General features: G+C 43.8%; 1 protein-coding gene and 2 pseudogenes across 4 annotated transcripts in view; 2 read left to right on the plus strand and 1 right to left on the minus strand.

Moving 5' to 3' along the window:
• The first annotated feature begins 2,841 nt into the window (after nt 1-2,841).
• Nucleotides 2,842-26,721, plus strand: part of SLC34A2 (solute carrier family 34 member 2) — a 158,506-nt gene continuing 134,626 nt past the window's right edge. Inside the window, exon 1 of one of the 2 annotated variants that reach the window (XM_079919656.1) lies at nt 2,842-3,092. The gene's annotated coding sequence lies outside the window, so the exon portion shown is untranslated. The remainder of the gene's footprint in view (nt 3,093-26,721) is intronic. The other variant, XM_079919654.1, reaches the window with a different exon arrangement.
• On the minus strand, nt 7,893-9,053 carry LOC307185571 (elongation factor 1-alpha 1-like; annotated as a pseudogene). Its single transcript has one exon. The product of its transcript is annotated as an elongation factor 1-alpha 1-like (transcript).
• LOC307185812 (recombining binding protein suppressor of hairless-like) lies at nt 14,820-16,462 on the plus strand (annotated as a pseudogene). Its single transcript has one exon. The product of its transcript is annotated as a recombining binding protein suppressor of hairless-like (transcript).

Raw genomic sequence — 26,721 nt, forward strand, 5'->3', positions numbered from 1 at the left:
TAGCGTTGTGGTCAGAAAAGATACTTGATACAATTTCAATTTTCTTAAATTTACCAAGGCTTGATTTGTGACCCAAGATATGATCTATCCCGGAGAATGTTCCATGAGCACATGAGAAAAATGTGTATTCTGTTGTTTTTGGATGGAATGTCCTATAAATATCAATTAAGTCCATCTTGTTTAATGTATCATTTAAAGCTTGTGTCTCCTTATTTATTTTCATTTTGAATGATCTGTCCATTGGTGAAAGTGCGGTGTTAAAGTCCCCTAGTATGAATGTGTTACTGTTGATTTCCCCCTTTATGGCTGTTAGTATTTGCCTTATGTATTGAGATGCTCCTACGTTGGGTGCATAAATATTTACAATTGTTATATCTTCTTCTTGGATCGATCCCTTGATCATTATGTAGTGTCCTTCTTTGTCTCTTTTAATAGTCTTTATTTTAAAGTCTATTTTATCTGATATGAGAATTGCTACTCCAGCTTTCTTCTGGTTTCCATTTGCATGAAATATCTTTTTCCATCCCCTCACTTTCAGTCTGTATGTGTCTCTAGGTCTGAAGTGGGTCTCTTGTAGACAGCAAATATATGGGTCTCGTTTTTGTATCCATTCAGCCAATGTGTGTCTTTTGGTGGGAGCATTTAGTCCATTTACATTTAAGGTAATTATCGATATGTATGTTCCTATTCCCATTTTCTTAATTGTTTTGGGTTCGTTATTGTAGGTCTTTTCCTTCTCTTGTGTTTCTTGCCTAGAGAAGGTCCTTTATCAGTTGTTGTAAAGCTGGTTTGGTGGTGCTGAACTCTCTCAGCTTTTGCTTATCTGTAAAGGTTTTTATTTCTCCATCAAATCTGAATGAGATCCTTGCTGGGTAGAGTAATCTTGGTTGCAGGTTTTTCTCCTTCATCACTTTAAATATGTCCTGCCAGTCCCTTCTGGCTTGCAGAGTTTCTGCTGAAAGATCAGCTGTTAACCTTATGGGGATTCCCTTGTGTGTTATTTTTCCCTTGCTGATTTTAATATGTTTTCTTTGTATTTAATTTTTGACAGTTTGATTAATATGTGTCTTGGCATATTTCTCCTTGGATATATCCTGTATGGGACTGTCTGTGCTTCCTGGACTTGATTAACTATTTCCTTTCCCATATTAGGGAAGTTTTCAACTATAATCTCTTCAAATATTTTCTCAGTCCCTTTCTTTTTCTCTTCTTCTTCTGGAACCCCTATAATTCGAATGTTGGTGCGTTTGATGTTGTCCCAGAGGTCTCTGAGACTGTCCTCAGTTCTTTTCATTCCTTTTTCTTTTTTCTACTCTGCAGTAGTTATTTCCACTATTTTATCTTCCAGGTCATTTATCTGTTCTTCTGCCTCAGTTATTCTGCTATTGATCCCATCTAGAGTATTTTTAATTTCTTTTATTGTGTTGTTCATCGTTGTTTGTTTCATCTTTAGTTCTTCTAGGTCCTTGTTAAATGTTTCTTGCATTTTGTCTATTCTATTTCCAAGATTTTGGATCATCTTTACTATCATTATTCTGAATTCTTTTTCAGGTAGACTGCCTATTTCCTCATCATTTGTTAGGTCTGGTGGGTTTTTATCTTGCTCCTTCATCTGCTGTGTGTTTTTCTGTCTTCTCATTTTTCTTATCTTACTGTGTTTGGGGTCTCCTTTTTGCAGGCTGCAGGTTCATAGTTCCCATTGTTTCTGGTGTCTGTCCCCAGTGGCTAAGGTTGGTTCAGTGGGTTGTGTAGGCTTCCTGGTGGAGGGGACTAGTGCCTGTGTTCTGGTGTATGAGGCTGGATCTTGTCTTTCTGATGGGCAGGTCCACATCTGGTGGTGTGTTTTTTGGGGTGTCTGTGGACTTATTATGATTTTAGGCAGCCTCTCTGCTAATGGCTGGGGTTGTGTTCCTGTCTTGCTAGTTGTTTGGCATAGGATGTCCAGCACTGTAGCTTGCTGGTCGTTGAGTGAAGCTGGGTGCTGGTGTTGAGATGGAGATCTCTGGGAGATTTTCACCGTTTGATATTATGTGGAGCTGGGAGGTCTCTTGTGGACCAGTTTCCTGAAGCTGGCTCTCACTCCTCAGAGACACAGCACTGACTCCTGGCTGCTGCACCAAGAGCCTTTCATCCACACGGCTCAGAATAAAAGGGAGAAAAAGTAGAAAGAAAGAATTAGTAGAACTAGAAAGAAAGAAAGAAAGAAAGAGAGAAAGAAAGGAGGGAGGGAGGGAGGAAGGAAGGAATGAGGGATGGAAGGAAAAAAAGCAAGGAGATAAAGTAAAATAAAATAAAGTAAGATAAATTATAATAAAGTTATTAAAATAAAAAAATAATCAAGAGAAAAAAAATTTAAAAAACGGACGGATAGAACCCTAGGACAAATGGTGGAAGCAAAGCTATACAGACAAAGTCTCACACAGAAGCATACACATACACACTCACAAAAAGGGGAAAAGGGGAAAAAATAATAAATCTTGCTCTCAAAGTCCACCTCCTCAATTTGGGATGATTGGTTGTCTATTCATGTATTCCACAGACGCAGCGTACATCAAGTTGATTGTGGAGCTTTAATCCGCTGCTTCTGAGGCTGCTGGGAGAGATTTCCCTTTCTCTTCTTTGTTCTCACAGCTCCCAGGGGCTCGGCTTTGGATTTGGCCCCGCCTCTGCGTGTAGGTCACCGGAGGGCGTCTGTTCTTCGCTCAGACAGGACGGGGTTAAAGGAGCCGCTGAGTCGGGGTCTCTGGCTCACTAGGCCGGGGGGAGGGAGGGGCACGGAGTGCGGGGCGGGCCTGCGGCGGCAGAGGCCGCCGTGACGTTGCAGCAGCCTGAGGCGCGCCGTGCGTTCTCCCGGGGGAGTTATCCCTGGATCCCGGGACCCCGGCAGTGGCGGGCTGCACAGGCTCCCCGGAAGGGGGTTGTGGAGAGTGACCTGTGCTCACACACAGGCTTCTTGGTGGCGGCAGCAGCAGCCCTAGCGTCTCCCGCCAGTCTCTGGGGTCCGCGCTTTTAGCCGCGGTTCACGCCCGTCTCTGGAGCTCCTTTAAGCAGCGTTCTTAAACCCCTCTCCTCACGCACCAGGAAACAAAGAGGTAAGAAAAAGTCTCTTGCCTCTTCGGCAGATCCAGACTTTTCCCCGGACTCCCTCCCGACTAGCCGTGGGGCACTAACTCCCGGGGGGCTGTGTTCACGCCGCCAACCCCAGTCCTCTCCCGGCGCTCCAACCGAGGCCCGAGCCTCAGCTCCCAGCCCCGCCCGCCCCGGCGAGTGAGCAGACAAGCCTCTCGGGCTGGTGAGTGCCGGTCGGCCCTGATCCTCTGTGCGGGAATCTCCCCGCTTTGCCCTCCGCACCCCTGTTGCTGTGCTCTCCTCCGCGGCCCCGAAGCTTTCCCCCTCTGCCACCCGCAGTCTCCCCCCGCGAAGGAGCTTCCTAGTGTGTGGAAACCATTCCTCCTTCACAGCTCCCTCCCACTGGTGTAGGTCCCGTCCCTATTCTTTGGTCTCTGTTTATTCTTTTTTCTTTCGCCCTACCCAGGTACGTGGGGGGTTTCTTGCCTTTTTGGAGGTCTGAGGTCTTCTGCCAGCGTTCAGTAGGTGTTCTGTAGGAGTTGTTCCATGTGTAGATGTATTTCTGGTGTATCTGTGGGGAGGAAGGTGATCTTCGCCGGCATGTGCATTTTTATTACTGTTTGCAAGTCAATATTGATTTTCTTTTTTTAATAGATTTATTTATTTATTTATTTATGGCTGCGTTGGGTCTTTGTTGCTGCGTGCGGGCTTTCTCTAGTTGAGACGAGCAGGGGCTACTCTTCTTTGTGGTGCGCGGGCTTCTCATTTCGGCGGCTTCTCCTGTTGCAGAGCACGGGCTCTAGGTGCACAGGCTTCAGTAGTGTGGCATGTGGGCTCAGTAGTGGTGGCTTGCGGGCTCTAGAGCACAGGCTCAGTAGTTGTGGTTCACGGGCTTAGTTGCTCTGCGGCATGTGGGATCTTCCCGGACCAGGGCTCAAACTGCTGTCCCCTGCATTGGCAGGTGGATTCTTAACCACTGCACCACCAGGGAAGTCCAATATTCATTTTCATTTACCCTTTCTCTGGGTTTTCTCTTTTCTTCTGTATTTCTGTATTTCTATTGGGAATAATTTTCCTTCTGTCGGAAGAACTCCCTTCAGTATTTCTTTGAGTGCAATTCTGACGGCTAGGAATTCTCTCCGTTTTGCTTGTCCTTTGACCTTTCATTTTGAAGGATAATTTCATGGAGTTGACGATCCTAGGTGGGCAGTTATTTTCTTTCAGCACCTTGTCTTCTGAATTTTATTGTCTCTGTTGAAAATCACCTCTCAGTCTTAGTGTGATTCCATGGAAGTTTCTACTTTTAAGCTTTTCTTTATATTTCTGGTTTTCAGCAGTTTGACTATGATATACTTCAATGTGGTTTTCTTTGTTTACATCATGATTGAATTCAGTGAACTTCTTGAATCTGAATTATATTTCATCAGTTTCAGGAAATTCTTGTCTATTATCTTTAAATAATGCCCTTTTCTCTCTTTCCATATCCTTAGTTTGCGTATATTATCCCTTTTCACTGTGTGCCATTTGCCCCTTACACTCTTTTCTGTACTTTCCATCCTTTTTTCTCTTTGTCTTTAGTCTGGGTATTTTCTATTGTCTTACAGCTCACTAATCTGTCCTTTCTGGGTCTAAATCTGCTCTTAAGCCCATCTATTGAATTTCCAATTTTCACTTACTGTATTTTTCAGTCCTAGCATTTTGACTTGATTCTTTTTTATAGGTTCTGATTATCTGAGAAATTATCTTTTTTTTATCTCTTGAGACTGTAAGTGATGTTTTTTTCCTTCAGAGGGAGTTATCCTTTCCTTAGCTGGTCAGGGAGAGTGGGGACTGCTCATCTTAAGAAAGAGACTGAACCAACTTTAGTCTGGGTTGCAGTTTTGGCAAACCTCTGTCTATCTCTATTTCCCCCTTTTAGGGTAGATCTCTCCAGGGGTTCCAACTATGAATCTGGGGTATTAAGCAGAGATCCTTTCTTTTAGTAGGGCTTGAACTCTTATACTTGCATCCTGGCCACTGTGAGACTGCCAAAACCCTGCTTTTAGTTCCCAAGCCTTTCTATTTGTCTTCCTAGCCTCCTGCCCAGACAGCTTCAGAAGGTAGTGGATGCTTTCTGGGAAAACTGGTAGTGTTGGAACTCAGTATTCTTCTCCTTCCTCACTGGGGTCCTGGCCCCTAAGCTTCTCATTTTATCTCTCTAGCCCCACAGATGGCCAAAAGATTTCCTGCTTTCTTTACCTCTTAACAGAAGTCCTCTGACTGGGGTCACCGGGATTCTTTGTCACCTGCCCTGTAACTAGAATTGGTAAATACACTGAGGGAAAAAAGACTGTAGGATGTCAACTCATCATTCTTCAGCTGCTTTTTTTCCCCAGATGTTTTACCCATTAAGTCCTAGTGCCTCAATATCTTTCCAAAGCCTCAAGTAGACTTTTTTTTTTTTGGTATTTTATTGGCTTTTATAGTTCTTTATGGGAAGGTTGGTCTGCAACAATCTACTCCATTATATTCAGAAATGAAAGCCATGTCTGTTATCCTGTGTTTACTTTCCTTGATCCTCTGCTATTTTCCTTAGTTCCTCCCCTCATAAGAATTTTTAAATAAACGGTTTTCTTTGTATTTTGAGATTAAATCTTACTGCATTTGATTCCAAGTGAACTGGGACTAGGTTACAACTTCAGCCCAAGATTACATGCCTCGATTGTCCCTCTGGATTAGTTATACATTAGCCAAACATTCTCTGACCTCAGGCAGAATAAGTCCCCATTTCCTTGTGTGTAAAATGGGAACACTAGTCTTTTCCTCATCAGGTTGTTTAAAGCTTAGTAAGATGATGTGTATCAAGATCTTAGCACAGGGTCTCAGACTTAGGGCAGCACTCAGTCAAAGTCACTATTAGGGAGAGATAAGAAAGGAATAAGACATAAGGAAATTTGTAGGGGGCCATTCATGGCAATCAGTTGTCCCTTCCCTTACCCAACCAGTTTACTTTTTCATTTATTTTTTGGTCATCATTCACTTTTGCATATGAGGTACAATCTAGAAGTTCTTTTAGTGAGGGTCTCATGGCAAAATCTGTAAGAGTTTATTTTTTTTTAATCTGAAAATCTCTTTCATCATCATTGAAAGGTAACTTTGTTGTATATATAATTCTAGATTGGCAGTTATTATCTCTTAGAATTTTGAAAATGTTGTTTAATTATCTTCTGGCTACATAAAAGATAATCTGCTTTTTCTCTCTGGCTGCTTTTAGGACTTTGTTTTTGGTGTTCTCTCATTTTGTTACTGTATACTTCTTCTTTTTTTTTTTTTGCGGTTCGCGGGCCTCTCGCGGTTGTGGCCTCTCCCGTTTCGGAGCACAGGCTCCGGATGCGCAGGCTCAGCGGCCATGGCTCACGGGCTCAGCCGCTCCGCGGCATGTGGGATCTTCCTGGACCGGGGCACGAACCCGCGTCCCCTGCATCGGCAGACGGACTCTCAACCACTGCGCCACCAGGGAAGCCCTGTATACTTCTTTCTTTTCATTTATCTATTTCAGAAATTTTTTTTTTTTCTAGAAAAGTCTCAGGTGTCATCTGTTCCAACATCATGTCTCCTTGTTCTCTCTAATTCTTTCTTTAGGGAACTCCAATTCAATATGTTTTCAACCTTATCAGCCCATCCTCCAGGCTTTATAATCTCTGGTATTTTCCATTTTTATCTATGTTCTGTCCTCAGATTTATCTTCTAACTCGCTTCCTCTTCAGCTGTGTTGTTGCTCTTCTTTTCACCTTGGTTTTTGGTGTATTTTGTGATTTTTGATATTTGATGGAATTTTCTTGGAACTCTGTGAAGTCTGGGTTCTCTCTGAAAAAACTGACTTTTGCTTTGCAAGACAACTCTTTTTTTTTTTTTTTACACTACAGAAGTAGTATAAATTGTTCTGTAAAAACATGGATAAACTCTGGTTTATCCATGTCAAGCTTGTGACAGATAAGTGTATTACTTCTCTTGCTTAGCAGAAGAGATATATATATAGGGAGAGAGAGAGATAGATAGATTATCTTTTTACTGAGAGGCTGGGAAACAGCTTTGTGCAGTGGTCACCAATCTGAACTTCACCTTGCTAAGTCCCTACATCATGCCTCCTCTCCCTCATGACACCAGTTAAAACTCTTATTCTGGGTCACAGAGGAGCAGGAGATGCCTCTGGTTCCAGCTCTTGCTGACTCATTTGGAATCTGGCTCCCATCTCATCTTTGGCTTTTGGGTATCTCCCTTACTTTCTTTCCATCTCAGTCATGCATTTTAAAATATATTAAAAAATTTTTTATCTAGCATTTTTAAGTGTTTTTTTTAATAGCAAGAGATACATCAGGATATCCAGTGTGCAACAACACAGCTCATTCATTACTTTTTTTTTTCTCATTAAACTTTCTTAATGGGTCTCAAATTCTGTGACAGATTTTTGGTCAAGTTGTTTCCATTAAAAAGTACTGATTTGGGGCTTCCCTGGTGGCGCAGTGGTTGGGAGTCCGTCTGCCGATGCAGGGGACGCGGGTTCGTGCCCCGGTCCGGGAAGATCCCACATGCCGCGGAGCGGCTGGGCCCGTGAGCCATGGCCGCTGGGCCTGCGCGTCCGGAGCCTGTGCTCCACAACGGCAGAGGCCACAGCAGTGAGAGGCCCGCGTACCGCAAAAAAAAAAAAGTACTGATTTTAAAAACTAATAACTTAAAACGGCCACACACAAAACAAACGGTCCACAAAACATTCTCCTTTCCTTCTGAAGATTTTACGATGCATTGTTATCATTTACCAGGCTTTTACTATTAAACTTAAATGGCCAATTGAGACAAACAGTTCTGAGACCCTTTTTCCACCACTGATTAAGACGGGGGTGGCAGGTATCGGGGATAATATTCATTGAGCCTTCTGAGCTTTCTGGGCAGACTTGGTGACCTTGCCAGCTCCAGCTGCCTTCTTGTCCACTGCTTTGATGACACCCACAGCAACCATCTGTCTCATGTCACAAACAGCAAAACGGCCCAGAGGAGGATAGTCAGAGAAGCTCTCAACAAAAATGGGTTTGCCAGGAACCATATCAACAATGACAACATCACCAGATTTCAAGAATTTGGGGCCATCTTCCAGCTTCTTCCCAGAATGACGATCCATCTTCTTCAGCTCAGCAAACTTGCAAGCAATGTGAGCTGTGTGACAATCCAGCACAGGTGCATAGCCAGCACTGATTTGGCCTGGGTGGTTCAAGATAATCACCTGAGCTGTGAAGCCAGCTGCTTCCATCGGTGGGTCATTTTTGCTGTCACCACCCGCATGGCCACGACGAACATCTTTGACAGACACGTTCTTGACATGGAAGCCCACATTGTCCCCAAGAAGGGCTTCACTCAAAGCTTCATGGTGCATTTCAACAGACTTCACTTCAGTTGTCACGTTGACTGGAGCAAAGGTGACCACCATGCCAGGTTTGAGAACACCAGTCTCCACTCGACCCACAGGGACAGTGGCAATGCCACCAATTTTGTAGACATCCTGGAGGGGCAAATGCAAGGGCTTGTCAGTTGGGCGAGTTGGTGGCAGGATGCAATCCAGAGCTTCAAGCAGCGTGCTTCCACTGGCGTTGCCATCCTTACGGGTGGCTCTCCATCCCTTGAACCACACGGCATGTTAGCACTTGGCTCCAGCATGTTTTCACCATTCCAGCCAGTAACTGGCACAAATGCTACTGTGTCGGGGTTGTAGCCAATTTTCTTAATGTAGATGCTGACTTCCTTAACAGTTTCCTCGTATCTCTTCTGGCTGTAGGGTGGGTCAGTGGAATCCATTTTGTTAACTGCAACAATTAGTTGTTTCACACCCAGAGTGTAGGCCAGAAGGGATGCTCACAGATCTGCCCGTTCTTGGAAATACCTGCTTCAAATTCACCAACACCAGCAGCAAAAATCAGGACAGCACCATCAGCCTGGGATGGGCCTGTAATCATGTTTTTTTGTTTTTTGTTTTTTGTTTTTCTGCGGTACGCGGGCCTCTCACCGTTGTGGCCTCTCCCGTTGTGGAGCACAGGCTCCGGATGCGCAGGCTCAGCGGCCATGGCTCACGGGCCCAGCCGCTCCGCGGCATGTGGGATCTTCCCGGACCAGGGCCGCGTGCCCTGCATCAGCAGGCGGACTCTCAACCACTGCGCCACCAGGGAAGCCCAGGCCAGTGTTCTCATTGCAAGTTCATGTCAGGTCCTGGTGATAGAGGGGCGTGCACTCCCACTTTGGACCCACCACTGGAGGTGGAAAGTGCAGCGACTTATCTGACTTGGCCACAGGGAGCCGGGCAGTCCACGGAGGCCCAGCGGCAGGTCCCTAACCAGGTTGAGGGTAGGAGGGCATTCCCTTCCAGCTCTCTCCCTTGGTGCAGGAAGTGCTATAGGCAACATCACTGTGTATATAATGGGCAACAACCCTGAGCCTGCTGTGGGGCTGCCTGGGTTCAGATCCCACCTCGGCCTCAACCGTTGTGTCAACTTGCAGAAATTGCTGAAAAGTCCCTGACCCTCATTTGTAAAATGGGGATAATATTACTGCCTGCCTAGTAGGGCTATCGTAAAAGCAATATATTTCCAACACTTGGAACAGTACCTAGCACTATAAAGTACTTGGCGCTATAAAATATTAGCTGTTATTAGACACATCATCCTTCTTGATCACCATTCTAGTTAAGTTTATTAATACATCATGGACTTAAGGGATAAAAAGAGAACACTCATTCATCTTATCTAATTATTACATGTCCTTCTAGTAACAAATGATTCCAATTAGGTTTGATTAAATAAGTATACCAAAGAAGTAATTTTTGCTAAATTTAATAATTATATATATCCTCCTCAATGTAATTCTATTTCATTGGGGGTAAAATTTAAAATATTAAAAGAGTCAAAATTACCTCAAAAGTAAGCATTTTGTCTTATGAGACACATGAAAGCATTTGCAATTTTGTCATCTCTTGTCTAATTATTTCCACTCTGAAGACAAAGTGTACATTCAAGAGGCTTCTTGTTAAATGTGTGGCTAATTCTCAAATCAGTATTTTCGGCCTGAACTTTTTTTCTGGACTTCAAGAACATTGCTTCCTATTAAAAAAAAATTAGCTGTTATTATTTTCCTAAAAACAAGACCTTTCGAGTAGAATTTTTCTAATACTTTATAATGAGATGGTGGCATCTCTCCAAGAGATGCTGCTTTTCCATTTGCAGTGGTAATACAGTGTTTATTTTGAAAATTCATTAAGTTTTAAAAAAAGAAGCAGATTTAAAGAAAAATATGAAATTAGACAAAAGTACTGAAAGACATGATAAAAGTTGTGAAGATGGTATACAATGATTGGTCTTTGGAAGACTCATTTCCAGTAGCTTTTTATTTATTTATTTATTTATTTATTTATTTATTTATTTATTTATTTATTTATTTATTTATGGCTGCGTTGGGTCTTCATTGCTACGCGCGGGCTTTCTCTAGTTGCCGCGAGCAGGGGCTACTCTTCATTGCGATGCGAGGGCTTCTCACTGCGGTGGCTTCTCCTGCTGCGGAGCACGGGCTCTAGGCTGGAGGGCTTCAGTAGTTGTGGCTCGTGGGCTCTAGAGCACAGGCTCAGTAGTTGTGGCGCATGGGCTTAGTTGCTCCGCGGCATGTGGGACCTTCCTGGACTAGGGCTCGAACCCGAGTCCCCTGCATTGGCAGGTGGATTCTTAACCACTGTGCCACCAGGGAAGTCCCTCCAGTAGCTTTTGAACTCATGGTGGTACCCTAAGACTTTAACAAGCCTGACAACTATTCCTCCTGCCCCAGAAGCTCCCATGGAAATAGCTTAATTTTTTATCTGAATTCATCAACATGTGCTCCAAAGGTTTTTTTTTTTGATTGAATACCTTCTTCAGTTAAAAACGAAACAAAAACTTGAGCATGCAACCCGCATATAAGTTTGTTTAAAATTTGTAAATTGTATTTATATATGAGACAGAATCATGTAGTAGTTATAAATGTAAACTCTGTAGCCAGACTGTGGTGTTCAAATCCCAGCTCTGCCACTTCTCAGCTGTGTGACGTTGGAGGGATCAGCTGACCTGTCTGTGCTTATAAAGTACAAATAATAATAACTATATGTGTAAGCTCTTAGAACATTGCCTGGCATGGAAGAAGAACTCAGTTGCATTATCTAGTATTATGACAACTGTGCAATAGAAATCTTAAGATCAACATAAAATTAAATAGAAATAGAAGGTCCAATATGTCCCTTAACAGTCATGTGAACCATGGGGTGCGTTCACCCCCAGTTTGGAGACTGCTGGCTTCAGCAATGGTAAGAACATACCATGTCCCTAAGTATTCTGAACCTTGAGGTACCTTGTAAAGCTTGGAGGACTGTGGGTGGATTTCCCCACACCTGGATTATGGGCACTCTCATTTCTATGCAAACCTCCTGGTTTTGTTCTTGTAAACAGTAATCAGGTCAGGCTGACTGGGGCCAGGGAGTCCTTGGCTTCTTCTAGACCTGCCCAGTCACTATTCCGGATGGAGCAGTGCCTGGGCTTTGCTTCCTGCTTTGCATGTGCTACCCTAGGCTTAGGCAACACCACCCAAAGCCAGGAAGACAGTGGCCCGTAGGAACAGCTGCATGTCAGTCTGTGCTGTGAAACCAGCCATCATTTCAGTCAAATGGGATAACAGCTGATTAAAGCATTTCTACCTAAAGACTGATTTGTAGCACGTTCACACGGACTGAGTCCCCTGCTGCAGGCAGCTGTTCTTCTTGACACGGGGCCGACAGCAGGACTTGGGAGGGTCCCCTCAGATGCTCCAGCAGCCAGGAAGCTGATGGCCCTGGAAATGCTGAGAGAGGCTGGCTTCACCAGGACTGGTTGAAGGATTGGCACCTTTGAATCTGTCCAGGGAAAGGGCTGGTGGGCTCTGTGAGAACAACTGGGAATAGTAAACCCAGTGGAACTGGATCTAGTTACCAATAGCAGATCTCAGTGGATCTTCAGAAATTGCCCCCAAATTCCATCTGCTTTAGGTCAGATAATTTTCGAGTTGAAAAGGCCCTACACACAGGCCATCTAGTGGATCCCAAACCTGGCTGCTTACAGTGTCAATGGGGACCTCCCCAGTCAGACCTCCCTCTCGCCCAACCCAGAGGTAACTTTACCCTGAATTTGCTGATTATAAAAACCATCTGTGAAGTTTGGGGCCCGGTAGGTCTGGGGTGATGTTCAGGAATCTGTATTTTTAAAAAGCGCCTCCAGCGATGAGCTGGAATGGGTGGATACTGGTCATCACTGAGGCTTGCTTGAGTGGCTTGAGCACTGGAGTTAGAGCTGAAAGACCAGAGGGCCAACCCTGGTGGTGCCACCTCCCAACTGTGTGACATTGGGTGAGGGATGCATCCTCTGTGAGCCTCATTTTCTTCATCTGCAAAAAGGGCATAAGGACAAAAACCTCCATTGTTCTCACAATAAACTCCCTTGATCTTGTGCCTATGAACCCGTAAAACGCTACACAGACATAGGACTTAAAGACTCATGCCAATGGCTCATCCAGCCTAGGGTTGGTCACCTCCAGCAACAGGGAGCTCATTACTTCTAGAGACAACCCCTTTTGCTTTGGGAAGCTCCTGGAGACAAAAGGTCCTTCCTTACTTTGAGCAGAAATCTGTTCTTTAATATTTATCTAGGGAAAATGAAAACACGAACTCAAAAAGATATAGGCATCCCCACGTTCATTGCAGCGCGATTTACAGTAGCCAGAAGCAACCTAAGTGCCCAATGATGGATGAATGGATAAAGAAAACGTGGTATATATAATGTGGAATAGTTTTCTGCCATAAAGAAAAAAGGAAATCATCCCATTTGAAACAACATGGCTGGAACTTGAGGGCATTATGCTAAGTAAAATAAATCAGACAGAGAAAGACAAATACTGTATAATCTTACTTATATGTGGAATCTAAGAAACAGAAAACCAAAACAAACAAGCAAGCAAACAAAAAAACAAGCTCATAGATACAGAGACTAGATTGGTGGTTCCAGAGGTGTGGGGTGGGGAGTAGGTGAAATGGGTGAAGGGGCTTAAAGGGTAGAAACTTCCAGTTATAAAATAAATGTCAGGGGGATGTAATGTACAGCATGGTGACTATAGTTAATAACACTGTATTGCATATTTGAAAGTTGCTAAGAGAGTAGATCTTAAAATTTGTCGTCCCCCCAAAAAAATTTTTTTGTAACTGTGTGTGGTGATGGATGTTAACTAAACTTATTGTGGTGATAATTTGCAGTACATACAAATATTGAATCATTAAGTCATACACCTGAAACTAATATAATGTTTATTTATTTATTTATTTTTGGCTGCATTGGGTCTTTGTTGCTGCTCGCAGGCTTCCTCTAGTTGTGGTGAGCGGGGGCTTCTCTTGTTGCGGAGCATGGGCTCTAGGCATGCGGGCTTCAGTAGTTGTGGCGCGCGGGCTCAGTAGTTGTGGCTTGCAGGCTCTAGAGCGCAGGCTCAGGAGTTGTGGTGCACGGGCTCAGTTGCTCTGCGGCATGTGGGATCTTCCTGGACCAAGGTTCGAATGCATGTCCCCTGCATTGGCAGGAGGATTCTTAACAAATGCACCACCAGGGAAGCCCCTACTATAATGTTAATGTCAGTTATATCTCAATTAAAAAGAAAGAAATTTATCCCCTGTCACCAATAATCCTCCATCTTATCACTCCGTTTTTATGTTATTCACAGTACTTATGAGTATCTAAATTTGTCTTGTTTATTTACTTGTTTCCTTGCTTGTTATCCGTCTCCTATTAAGATGCAGTCTCCATCAGGGTAGGGACTGTGTTCACCACTTGTGTCCCTGGTACCCAGAACAGTGCTTGATACACAAGAGAAGATCCATAAACTCTGGCTGGATCAGGAAAACAAAACAAAACAAAAAGTCCCAGAAACCTGTTCCCTGCAGTTTTCTCCCGTTGGATTTAATTCCTCTTTTTGGGAGGTCACAGATTAAATTTAATCCCTAACCCGCAGATTAGCCCGCTGAATAATTTAAGATAATCATATCCTTTTCCACCCCCTCCATACCTCACAACTCGAGGCTTCTCAAAACACTGTCTACTGAGAAGGTCCCTTTATGAATAAGCAAGATCCCCCAAATCACTATACACATGGCTACATGCCAGCAAAGCTGGAGAGATGGATTCCAGGGTAGGTAATTCAGGAAGAGCCATTTGCTTCTAGTTAATGAAATCACTTATTTACCTTAATCACCAGCACTACGGGAGCTACTTACTAAAATATTTACTGAGTCAAGGCATAACATTTATGGAGCCCTTTTTATGTGCAAGGCACTGTGCTAAGTGATTTGCTGGCCCTTAATTCTTTACAATAAACCCTGAGAGAAGATGCTAGTGTCATTCGCATTTTATAGATGAAGAAACTGAGGATCAGAGAGGTTAAGAGAGTGTCCAAGTTCATGCAGCCAGCAAGGGGCACATTTGGGCTCAGCTCTGGCTGACTCGAAAGTCCACATGGGTGGAAATGGCACCTGCTGTGACAGGTCATTGAAATTATGAAACTCTCATTGAAATGGAAGCATTATAGTTCTTCAGAACCATTATGATCTCAAAAGGAAAGGAGAATGATACAGATACACTGGCTGAGGTGTTTTCAGGTGCATCGAAGTGTGGCTTACCTTAACATGTTTTTGAAGTACCATGGCGTGGATTAAAAGAAAATTTGGTGAGTGGTTTCACCTAAATGATTTACTAGGGAAGCTATGTGAAATTATTTAAAAGAGCAAGGGGATCAAACAGTACTACTTATTCTTCATGCAAAAGTTGCACAGAAGTCATATGGAAATGAAAAAAGGTTTTTTTGCCCTCCTCCTTGTGTGTATCTTATGGGCAGTGGATGGAAGGAAAAAAAGAACAAATGGAACGCGATGGTTGTTCTGAACAAGAGTCTCAACCCTGTGCATTTATTAGAATAGGAAATAGTGACCAAGAAATGCAGCAGCTAAACTGGGAAGGAAAGAACTATTGCACGGCCAAAACATTGTATATATCCGACTCAGACAAGAGAAAGCACTTCATGCTGTCTGTGAAGATGTTCTATGGCAGTAGTGATGACATTGGTGTGTTCCTCAGCAAACAGATAAAAGTCACCTCCAAACCTTCCAAAAAGAAGCAGTCATTAAAAAATGCTGACTTATGCATTGCCTCAGGAACAAAGGTGGCTCTGTTTAATCGACTTCGATCCCAGACAGTTAGTACCAGATGCTTGCATGTAGAAGGAGGTAATTTCCATGCCAGTTCTCAGCAGTGGGCAGCATTTTACATTCATCTCTTAGATGATGATGAATCAGAAGGAGAAGAATTCACAGTCCACGATGGATACATCCATTATGGACAAACAGTCACACTTGTGTGTTCAGTTACTGGCGTGGCACTCCCAAGGTTGATAATTAGGAAAGTTGATAAGCAAACCGCATTACTGGACGCAGGTGATCCTGTGTCACAGCTCCATAAATGTGCATTTTACCTTAAGGATACAGAAAGAAGGTACTGTGCCTTTCTCAAGAAAGAATAATTCGGTTTCAGGCCACTCCATGCCCAAAAGAACCAAATAAAGAGATGATAAATGATGGTGCCTCCTGGACAATCATTAGTGCGGGTAAGGCAGAGTATACATTTTACGAGGGGATGGGCCCTGTCCTTGCCCCAGTCACACCGGTGCTTGTTGTAGAAAGTCTTCAGTTGAATGGCAGTGAGGATGTAGCAATCTTGAACTTCAGGACAGCATTTCACTCCAAATGTACGAGTGTGGTTTGGGGATGTAGAAGCTGAAACTATGTACAGATGTGGAGAGAGTATGCTCTGTATGCCCCAGACATTTCTGCATTCCGAGAAGGTTGGAGATGGGTCCGGCAGCCAGTCCAGGTTCCAGTAACTTTGGTCCGTAATGATGGAATCATTTATTCCACCAGCCTTACCTTTACCTACACCCCAGAACCGGGGCCACGGCCACATTGCAGTGCGGCGGGAGCAATCCTTCGAGCCAACTCCAGCCAAGTGCCCCCTAATGAGGCAAACACAAACAGCGAGGGGAGTTACACAAATGTCAGCACAAATTCAACCAGTGTCACGTCATCTACAGCAACAGTTGTGTCCTAACTACCGTCTTTTTGCTAGGACTTACACTGACTTGAGTGCAGCAAAATGTTGACAAAAAAAGAAAGAAAAAAATGAACAATCTTTTGTGGTTTCTTGGGAAAACTTTTCATACTCGGTGATACTATTCAAAAACCCCATTACCTGCAAGTGCTGATTTGAAGTGCAGAAGCCACAGTAAAACAAACAAAAAACCCATCAAAATGTACAAACTTTTGGAAAAAAAAAAAAAAGTCCACATGCCCGTGATCATGGCCTTGCCTCCTGAGCTGGTGGTTTACATAATGGAGGGAAAAAGAAGAAGTAGAGCTTGTTCTCTTGTTTATTCTCTTATTATTGGCTTATCTCTCTTCGCCTTTGGAATTTTTCCTATTCAGGCAAGAGCTAGATGCTCTGGAGACACAGAGGACACCCAAAGTTTACTGAACCTCATCAGACTCATCGGAAGAGCTTCCTTCAGGGAAAATGAACTTCCTTCAGGGAAATGTTGCATCTTCTCTGTTTATATCCTGCTCCAGCCTTCCCTTAAAAGGTTGAGTTTCACAACTCTTGAGCTACTTGTAGGCTTGGAGTGAGACCGGTCTAGAATCCCTTCCTGTCCTCTCCTTGTTCTTCTCAACAGACTGGGGTCAACTCCCACTCATTTCCCTGCCGAGTGGCTCCTGGGTGGGCCTTGTTGAGAAAGAGCCACCCTGGCTTTGGAGCAGCAGTTTCTGTCACCAGGGCCAGCGTGCTGCCCCGTGGAGGCTGCAGGGCTGGGTGTCCTGGTGTGGCTTCTCAGACAGATACTTCTTCTCCACTCCAGGCCAGCCCACCCCGGGAAAAGCTTTCCTGAGTTGAGTCGGAAGGCACATAAGGTTGTCGCCTATGAAAATCATGCCAACCCAACACATGTACACCCGGCTACCTGCCTCTGTGTGTCGGAGAGGGTTCATCTTTTAGCAGAAGTTGTAAAGGGCAGGTTCTTTTTAACTGAGTGTAAGATGAGGAAGTGCTTTGTAGCTTGGAACTTGAGGTTGTGCACAGGGAAATCAGTAGTAAGGATTGCTCACCAATCAGGATGAGGATGTTAGACTGAGGACTTTTTCTTTCAGGGTGCAGTCCTTGTTGGAAAATTTATGTCAACTCCACTCAGCATACTCTTCCTGGACCAGACAACGAACCAAACCAGGAACCCTGTTTGGTGTAACTCACAGCAGCCACCAACTCCCCTGAGCTTCTCGTTGCCTGTCTATGAAGCTGGCTACTGGGTGGGAGGTATTTCCCACTACCGTGGTGGTGGTGAGGGGGTAACCAATGGAAGAACTTGGGATAAACGATAAAGGATTTTATCCTGACAAGGATAAAATGTGGTTATTGTTGGCTAAAGCAAACTCATTTCTTTGGTCCAAACTGATGGACGCTTTCAAGATGATCACTTCCTTTAGGTTTTTATACTTAGGAGTGACACTTAGAAGTCTGGACTGATTAGCATATCTTTGGCATCCCTTGTTGCTTACCTGAAAAAACACCCCAGGAGCAAAGATATAAGGCCAAGTCTACTTTGCACACAAAGAAACAAAGCAAAAAAATCAAAACCAACAGGAACCTGTTCCTCAGCCAGATGCACACTGAATATTACTGTCATTTTTTATGGTAAAAAATAGAGCCAAACTGTTTCCTCCCATCACACCGACACAAAGAAGCTTAAAGAAGCTCAGGTAGATATTCTAAAATGATTCTAAAATGATAGGCTAAAGCCTAGGATTCCAAAATAGTCTCTGAACTGGAGCTAAACCAAAGTGATATTTCATTCTGAATTGACTGATACTAGGAAGTTGGCCATTCTATTTACAAAAGTAGGTTTCACTTGTTTGTTTTCAATTGGAGGAAAAGTTTCCACACAGGGAAATGTACAAATCTGAAGTGCACAATTTTGTGGGTTTCGACAAATGTATTATAAAAATTTGTGTATCTTATATGCCAATCAAAGTAGCTTCAAACCTACAGAAAGTTTCCTCATGTCCTTCTGGTCAGTCCCCATCCTAGAAATTACTAACCACTGTTCTCTCTTCTAACACCGTAGATGAATTTTGTCTGTTCTTGGCCTTTCTTATGAGCAGAATCATATAGTACATGCTCAGCGTAATGTATTTGACATCCAACCATGTTGTTGTGCATTATCAGGAGTTATTCTTTTTCATTGCTGAATAGTATTCTCTTGTGTGAACGTACTACAGTTTGCTTATCCATTCTCCTCACTACAAGTCATGTAGAGGCCGTAATAAATAAGTAACCCATTTATTCATTGGGCAAGTGTTTTCCAGATCTTTCTCTATGCCAGGCACTGTTGGAGATGCTGGGAGGCTTTAATGAACAAAATGAACCTCCTGCCCTCATAAGACTTTTATTCTAGTGGGGAGACAAACAATATATAAGCAAAGAAATGAATAAGATAGTAGTGAGAAATGCTATGTACGTAGTAAATCTGAGTGATGGCATGAAAGTGGCGTGTAAGGATACTGGGTCTTCTTTAGATTGTGTGGCTGGGAAAGGCCCCTTTGAGGTGACTTGGCTGACATTGGGGTGATACAAAGGTCACCAGGTGAAGACTCAGAAAGTTTTTGGGCCAAGGGAACAACAGGTGGAAAGGTCATAAGGTGGGACTGAAAGGGACACATTGGTGTTGAAGAAACAGGAATGAGCCAGTGTGACTGGAGTGAAGTGAGCGAGGGTGGAGGTGGTGAGAGATGGAGGAGGTTAGAAGCAGGAGTTATGGAAAAGGAATTTAGCTTTTATTCTAGGAGTGATGGAAGGCCATTGGAAGGTTGAAACAGGAAGTCACACTGTCTCATTTACATTAAAAAAAAAGCTGTTCTGGGCTTCCCTGGTGGCGCAGTGGTTGCGAGTCCGCCTGCCGATGCAGGGGACACGGGTTCGTGCCCCTGTCCGGATGATCCCACATGCCACGGAGCGGCTGGGCCCGTGAGCCTGCGTGTCCGGAGCCTGTGCTCCACAATGGGAGAGGCCACAACAGTGAGAGGCCCACGTACCACAAAAAAAAAAAAAAAAAAAGCCGTTCTGTCCAGGGGGGAGTGGGGGAGGATCAGTGAGATCAGTTAGGAGGCTTGTGGAGGGAGTGTGTGAGATGATGGTGGTTAGGGTGGTGTCATCAGAGATGGGTAGAGGGGCACTGATGAATCAGGTGGGGAAAGGGGACGGGGCTGTGACAGAAAGAGAGGAACCAAAGATGACTCCTAGGTCTCGGTCTGGGCAGCACCATCTTCTGAGATGGGTAAGATGCAGGTGGTGGTGATGGGGCTGTTGAGAGAGAAAGGATCCAGATCTGTGTTTTGGCTGTGGCGGTTTAGGATGCCTGTTAGACCTCTTCAACTGGAGATGTCCAGTGGACAGTTGGATATACATAATCTGGTGCTTATTTGAGAGACAAAGCCTGGAGGCAAAAATATGAAAGCCTTCAACATATGATTTGCTGCACACAGGCTTTCTCTAGTTGGGGCGAGTGGGGGCTACTCTTCCTTGCGGTGCGCGGGCTTCTCATTGCGGTGGCTTCTCTTGTCATGGAGCATGGGCTTTAGGTGTGTGGGCTTTAGTAATTGTGGCACGTGGGCTCAATAGTTGTGGCACGCAGGCTCTAGAGCGCAGGCTCAGTAGTTGTGGCGCACGGGCTTCGTTGCTCCGCGGCATGTGGGATCTTCCCAGACCAGGACTCAAACCCGTGTCCCCTGTATTGGCAGGCGGATTCTTCAACCACTGTGCAACCAGGGAAGTCCCATATGATGTATATTTAGGGCTAGGGGACTAGATGAGATCGCCTAGAGAGAACAAAGTGTTAACGACTGGGTCCTAGAGAAGAACCAGAGGAGGAAACTGAGCAAATGATACATGTGGTCCTGTTATTATTATTGTCTCTATGGCTCTTTAAAATTCTCTAGGGACTTGAACATGCATTTAGTGATTTGGGCTTCATGACAATCCTGCGAAAAACTCAATAGAACCTTTGTTGCAAATTGGCCTAAGCCAATTTGGTCATTCACGGATATTAGGCTCTTTTTGGTTTGTCTTGGAACCCTTAGGAGTTAGAGGTAAGTGAGGGTTAGATACTGAGAGGGAGTAAGGAAGTATCAGAACAAAAGTTACTACAAGGATAGATATTTATTTGCCTATAGGCTTAGAGGAGGCCTACAGAATGGTCTTAGAGCAGTTCTGCAAGCTCTGTGAAGCCCTAGCCCTCCGTCCCTTTTGGTGCTCACAAAACACCTCCATAAGAGTTCTCTTGAACAGACCACAACACTATGTGCCAGGGGTGGGCACAGGATGTTTTAGGGATCAAGCTTCTGGTGCCATCCTTGAGGGTTAAGGGTGAAGGATCAAATAAGCACAGGAAGCGTTTCAAATATTTTATCTTGAATATTACTTTATATATTGAATATCACTGATGTTATCAATAGAGCCCATTTGGTATATCCTTTCTTTATGCTGATTAACAAATCACTAAGTACCCCCAATAGAAACTCTTGTCTGACATTCATTATATGGATCAGCAGAGCCAAATAATGTGTTGTCATGAGCGGACAGGAAATTAGAGGAAGTGCTGACGGTCCTGTTCTCTGGGCCGGGGTATTTGCGGTGTAGTGATAGCTTACCAGGCCTGGAGTGTGCCTACCTAATCAAGATGACTGATTGCCCCTCCGTCATTCACATCACACTGGCTTTGCTGAAGTATTTCAGAGTAAATTATTAATACTATAATAAGATTTGTACGATTAAAAATCAATCTCAGATAATAGAGCCAAACTTGGAATAGTAATAATAATAAAACAGATACTAATCACTGAACCCTTATTCTGCACAAGGTGCTGAGCTAAGGTCTTTGCATAAGTGATTCATTTAATTCTCACAACAACCCCATGAGTTAGCTGCTATTGCCTTCATTTTACATAAGAGAAAACGGAGACTCAGAGAGTGACTTGCCCAAGGAACCTGGCTGGTGTGTGGCAGAAAATGACTTTGAACTTAGCTCTGTCTGATTTTACAGTGTGTGTTGTGACCACAGCGCTATGAGGTTTGGGTCCAAGACCAGGATTTGACACTTGCCTTAGGAAAAGTTGCCCATCTTGCTATGCTTCAGTTTCCTAATCTGTAAAATGGGAGAGGGAGAAATAATGAACTGGCTGATGCGTGTGAAGGAGTTTCATAAACTGTAAATGCTTTTGTGTAAAGTCTCATTGTTTGCACAGCCGGGATCCTCTTCTGGGTCCCTCACTTAAGTGTCCACAGTCTTCCTTGATGACAGGATCGTGGCTGGGCGTGTTTTGTGCAGTGTCCAGCATAACCCCTTGGCCCGATCTTCCCTTGGCTGTTCTGCAGCCTGGGCTCGGGGCCCAGCATCCCAGAGCCCATGGCATTTTCTTGAAAGTCATTGCGTGAACGACAGTTCCTCCCTGTTTCTTAGAAACAGCCCCAGGCCGTCCTCCTTGAGTGGGTAAGGTTGCATCCTGGTCATGGATGTGCCAGCTGCAGTCTTCCTCTAGCAGGTGCTGGACATCTTCGGGGGCACAGGGATGTGTTATGAGAGGGCTTGTAGTGTGGGGAAAGACGGTTCAAATGCGACCCCTGGCACACTGTTCACTCATTCACTCAACACGTGAATTTAGCATCTGCCACTAGGTGGGGAGAACATGATGGTGAATAAACTAACATGGCTCCGTCCATGGAGCTAATGACCTAACAGGGGAGAAAGACAACTAAACACTTAGAATAAATAAAGGGAGCCAAGAATGCGTACAAAGTACATGGACAGCCAACTTCGCACAGTTTTGGGTAAGTCAGAGGCGGCTTCCTGGAGGAAGGGATATTTAATTTGAAGGAGGAGTTTACCTGGTAAGGAGAGTGAGGTAAAGGGAGAGACTTCTTTTTAGGGGCTTTTGGATGTGATGTAGGCTTCATAGCTTAGATGCACCTGAGTGAGAATTGGAAGGCATCTGCCTGGCGCCATGCATAGAATAGCATTGCTGGTTTTTCTGCAGTGTGTTCCAGTGTCCAGGCACCAGCTTATTGAGAGTCAAGAGGCAGGGTATGGGCCATCTGTTTTCCGCTAAGCTGGATCTCTCAGGTGTGGTGTGGCTCTAAATCTAACACTTAATGCTTGAAGAGGTGTGTTCCTGGAGCCAGCAGCTTCAGGAGTGCCTTCTTTAGTCCTGCTTTCCTGATGTTGGCAGATGTGGCAGCTCCCTGGCAGCCTGGTTCTGCAGTGTCATCCTGGCACCATTCCTGGGGGTCTGGTCTAGAGCCCACTGCTCCAGCCCATCTAATGACTTTTGTTAATTCTTTTTTCTTTTTTTCTTTAATTGGGGTATGATTGACATATAACATTCTATTAGTTTCAACATAATGATTCAATATGTGTATATATTGTGAAATAATCACCACAGTAAGTGGAGTTAACATCCATTACCATACATAGTTACAAATTTCTTTTCTTGTGATGAGGACTTTTAAGATCCACTCTCTTAGCAACTTCAAATGACAATACAGTGTTATTAACTATAGTCACCACACTGTACATTGCACCCATGACATTTATTCTATAACTGGCCGTTTGTACCTTTGACTCCCATTTTGCTCAACTCCCAGCCCCTCTGTCTGGCAACTACCAATCTGTTCCCTGTGATTTTTCAGGTTTATTTATTGGTCTTTGCTATTGTTAGAGAAGTCTTGTATTTTATGGGCAATTATTTACTGATGTAATTGAAGAGCTTCCACTCTTTGTAAAATATTGTTTTTAGTCTTTTCCTCAGTATTTTCTAATATTTCCATTACACATTTTGTTTTACCATTTCTTTATCTAAAGGTGTTTTTATCTTTTGTGCAAGAATCCAAGATTTTTTTTTTAATAGCTGGCCAAATGTATAAGCACAGATCTGTTTAAATTTTTTTTTTTTTTTTGCGGTACGCAGGCCTCTCACTGTTGTGGCCTCTCCTGTTGCGGAGCACAGACTCCGGATGCGCAGGCTCAGCGGCCATGGCTCACGGGCCCAGCCGCTCCATGGCATGTGGGGTCTTCCTGGACCGGGGTACGAACCCGTGTCCCCTGCATCGGCAGGCGGACTCTCAACCACTGTGCCACCAGGGAAGCCCAGATCTGTTTAAATTTATTTAAACTTTTTTAAAAATTAAAAAAATTAATTACAAATAATTATAAATTTCTTGTTGGACATTTAATTCTGTGTTTAGACAACTAATTTTATTAATTTTTTTGACCATTGAAAGGAAATTTCTTATCTATTATGCACTTGCTGAAAATGTCTCAATATTGTCCACTTTATCATCTTAATTTTTTCTTTTTTAACACAGTGATCTGCTGCAGGAAATTGCAGTTGCTTTTCGTCATCCTATTTTGTTGTACTCTTCTGACTGTAGTTCTAGCTACTGCATCGCCACTTGATTCAGCATCATTAGTACACTTTCATTTAAAATTTGCCCATACTTCTTTAAACTAGAAAAATTACATTTAATTACATTATAATTTTAAAAATAACTTTTTATTTAATTCCCAATTATGATTGACACGGATATCTTTGGACTTATTATCTGCAGAAACTATTTGAATAAACACATTACAATGTTACATAGGTGCATAGGGGGAAAAAAAGAACATTTGAACTGAAGCAATTCATTGATGAGTTTACACATAAAAATAACATCTATGCCCTATGTGTGTTACTGAACCAAATTCGGGTCGGCTTGTCTGAAGTGCAGCAAAGCCAATCTACTGACATCAGGTTGTGGCGAAGGAAAGTATAGATAGCATGCTATCTTTATTGTAGGGTGCCAAGCAAGGAGAAGGGGCAGCTCATGCTCAAAAGACTTGAACTCTCAGATGGCTTTTAGGGGAAGGGTTTTAAAGATGGTGTGAGGGAGAAGGTCACAGGGTGAGTGATCAGCCTCTGTACAATCCTCTGATTGGCTGATGGTGAGGTAACGGGGTGATATTTCAGGAATCTCAATGATCAGTTTTCTGGTTCCAACCAGTTTGGGGTCTACATGCTGGTGGTCAGCATGGAGTTAAACTCTTCCACCTGGTGGGGGTTTTAGTATCTGCAAAACAACTCAAGGATATGGCTCAGGATATTATCTACAGCCCTTGAGGAGGAACTAAAGGACCTTGACTTTGTTTTATGGCTAAACTATTATTATTTTGTCGTGCTTGATTGTTTTTCTTTGTTTCTGTATTTTTTCACTTCTCTGATTAAGTTTGCTGTTTGGAACTCAAGGAAGACCTAGAAGGCTAAAGCTTTTCTTCAAACTTGGGATGGGGGGTCTGTCCGCTGGAAAGCCCTGCAGAGTTCTGCTGAGTTTCATGTGCACTACAATATTATCTTATGTGATACAGTGGCTAAGTGAAATGCAGCTTTAGCAAAATAATAACTGTGTCAATGGGAAAACAAGAATGTTTCTCACTCTAGTGAGACTGTCCTATAGTAGCCTCATTTCAAGAGCTCAGTAACTATATGTGGCTGGTGGCTCCCACCTTGGAGGATAATGAATCTATTTATTATAGAGTACTCTAAATATCAGGTTGAGGAATTTGACCAGTATCTTGGGCAAAGGGGTCACTCGTGAACTTTAGAGGGTGCTGGGAAGGTTAAGCGATGTAACATACGTGGTGGACTGGGGACAGGAGACTCCAAAGGCCAGGCAGGAGCAAGAGCAGAAATCTGGGCTTGGGTTCATAAGGGTGTACAAAGGTGATGGGAACACAGAGGAGAAGGGGAGTTAGGAGCTACAGGGAAGGAAGAATCACCAGGCCTTGGGAGACTGGATGGTAATGGGAAACAATGAGTTTTCCAGTCAGAGTAGCTGGAGAAGAGAGGGATTAGGGACCCTTAGCTAGAAGTTGAGTTTAATTTGATCCTATTCAACTTGATATTTATTTTTATGTCTGCTCTGTCCCAGCCCTGTGTCTGTTCGTGGGGATCACAGTGGTGAATACCAAGGGCTCAGCTGAGATGGAATGAGAACATCTGTTATCCTGACTCTATGAACTCAGTGCTTGGAGGAAATACTGAAGGAATAAAAATGAAAGAGTTAAACTCTAAATAAATTTGACCTTGCTCCGCTTCATCCCCCTCTGTCTTGAGAAGGTACTAATTCTTCTTGAAGTGCCCGTGGAACATATTTTCATGCAGAATTTTCCGCCTAGATGTGGTTTTTAATGACTCAAGTTTCAAAGATCTGGCTGGACTGTGTATCTGCTATGTATACTTCTACCCTCGAATCAAACATCCTACTATATATAAATTTTGGAGAGAAAGCAGTTTACAAAACAAGATTTCAGTAATCAGGTTTTCTTTTTGGGGGAGGGTGGGTAAAACAAAATGAAAGCAACATGCAGAGACAAAAAAGAATGGACAAGGTGCCCAGAAGAAACTACAGCCATGGAGATAGTGACTCTGGGGCACTCGCTCACTGCCATTATGGTTACCCAAACGTAAACAGTGGTGAAGTCTAGATAGTAAAATATGACTTCTGATTTGTTTTCTTTGCCTTTCTCAATAATCTAAAATGTGTATGTATTTTGAGAAAAATCAGGGGTAGAACAGTAAAAGTTGATGAAACAAACTGAGGAGAGCCTCCCATGGTTCTCAGCCTCACTCCAGTGATTCCAGCCCTCAAGTCGTAGACTCCTTGGTCAAAGAGGCATCACCCAGGGTGTTTTGGGGGCTGATAAAGAGGCCAGGGACCCAGGAAAATAAGAGGGTGGCGCGAGGTCTGAATGTCATGAAAGGGGCTGGAGCACAGAGGGAGGAGAGGTTTGGAGACAAGATGGAGAGGGGGCTGCTCAGGGCTGGGAGGGGAGTGGGGGCAAGTGCTGGGAGTCAGCCTGTGTCATTGTAAGCAGTTTGGACTTGGAGAGAGGAGCCAAAGGCAGTTGGAAGTGGTGGGGTACCAAGATCAGAAGTAGTTTTTAGTAAGTCAACTAGTGGCAATACAGAGACTCTGTGTGTGTGTGTGTGTGTGTGTGTGTGTGTGTGTGTGCATGTGTAGGGGGTGTGGGGTGGGAGAGCCCAAAGACAGGGAGACCAGATAGGGAGCTGCTGAACCAGTCAGGAGAATGATGATGAAGATCAGACAGAGGGGAGTCCTGGGTTTCTAAGTTTTCAGAGTCAACAGAATTGATCACCATGATCTCCTTTTGGGAGAGAAATGTGTCTTATCAATCTTTGTATTCCTAGTTTTCTAGCACAATATCACACATGCATTCCTTCCCTCTGTCAGCCCTTCATGCATCCATCCAACTAATACTAATTAGGGCTTATTGTGAACCAGGTACTTGCTGGGCTTGGATCACTCAGACAGATGCCGCCATTCCATGGGGGTGGGGACAGACATTAAACAAGTAAACAAACAAACAGAAAATGTGATAATTTTCAATTCTATTAGC

This window comes from Stenella coeruleoalba (genome assembly GCF_951394435.1).
Source record: "Stenella coeruleoalba genome assembly, chromosome: 4".
Taxonomy (NCBI): domain Eukaryota; kingdom Metazoa; phylum Chordata; class Mammalia; order Artiodactyla; family Delphinidae; genus Stenella; species Stenella coeruleoalba.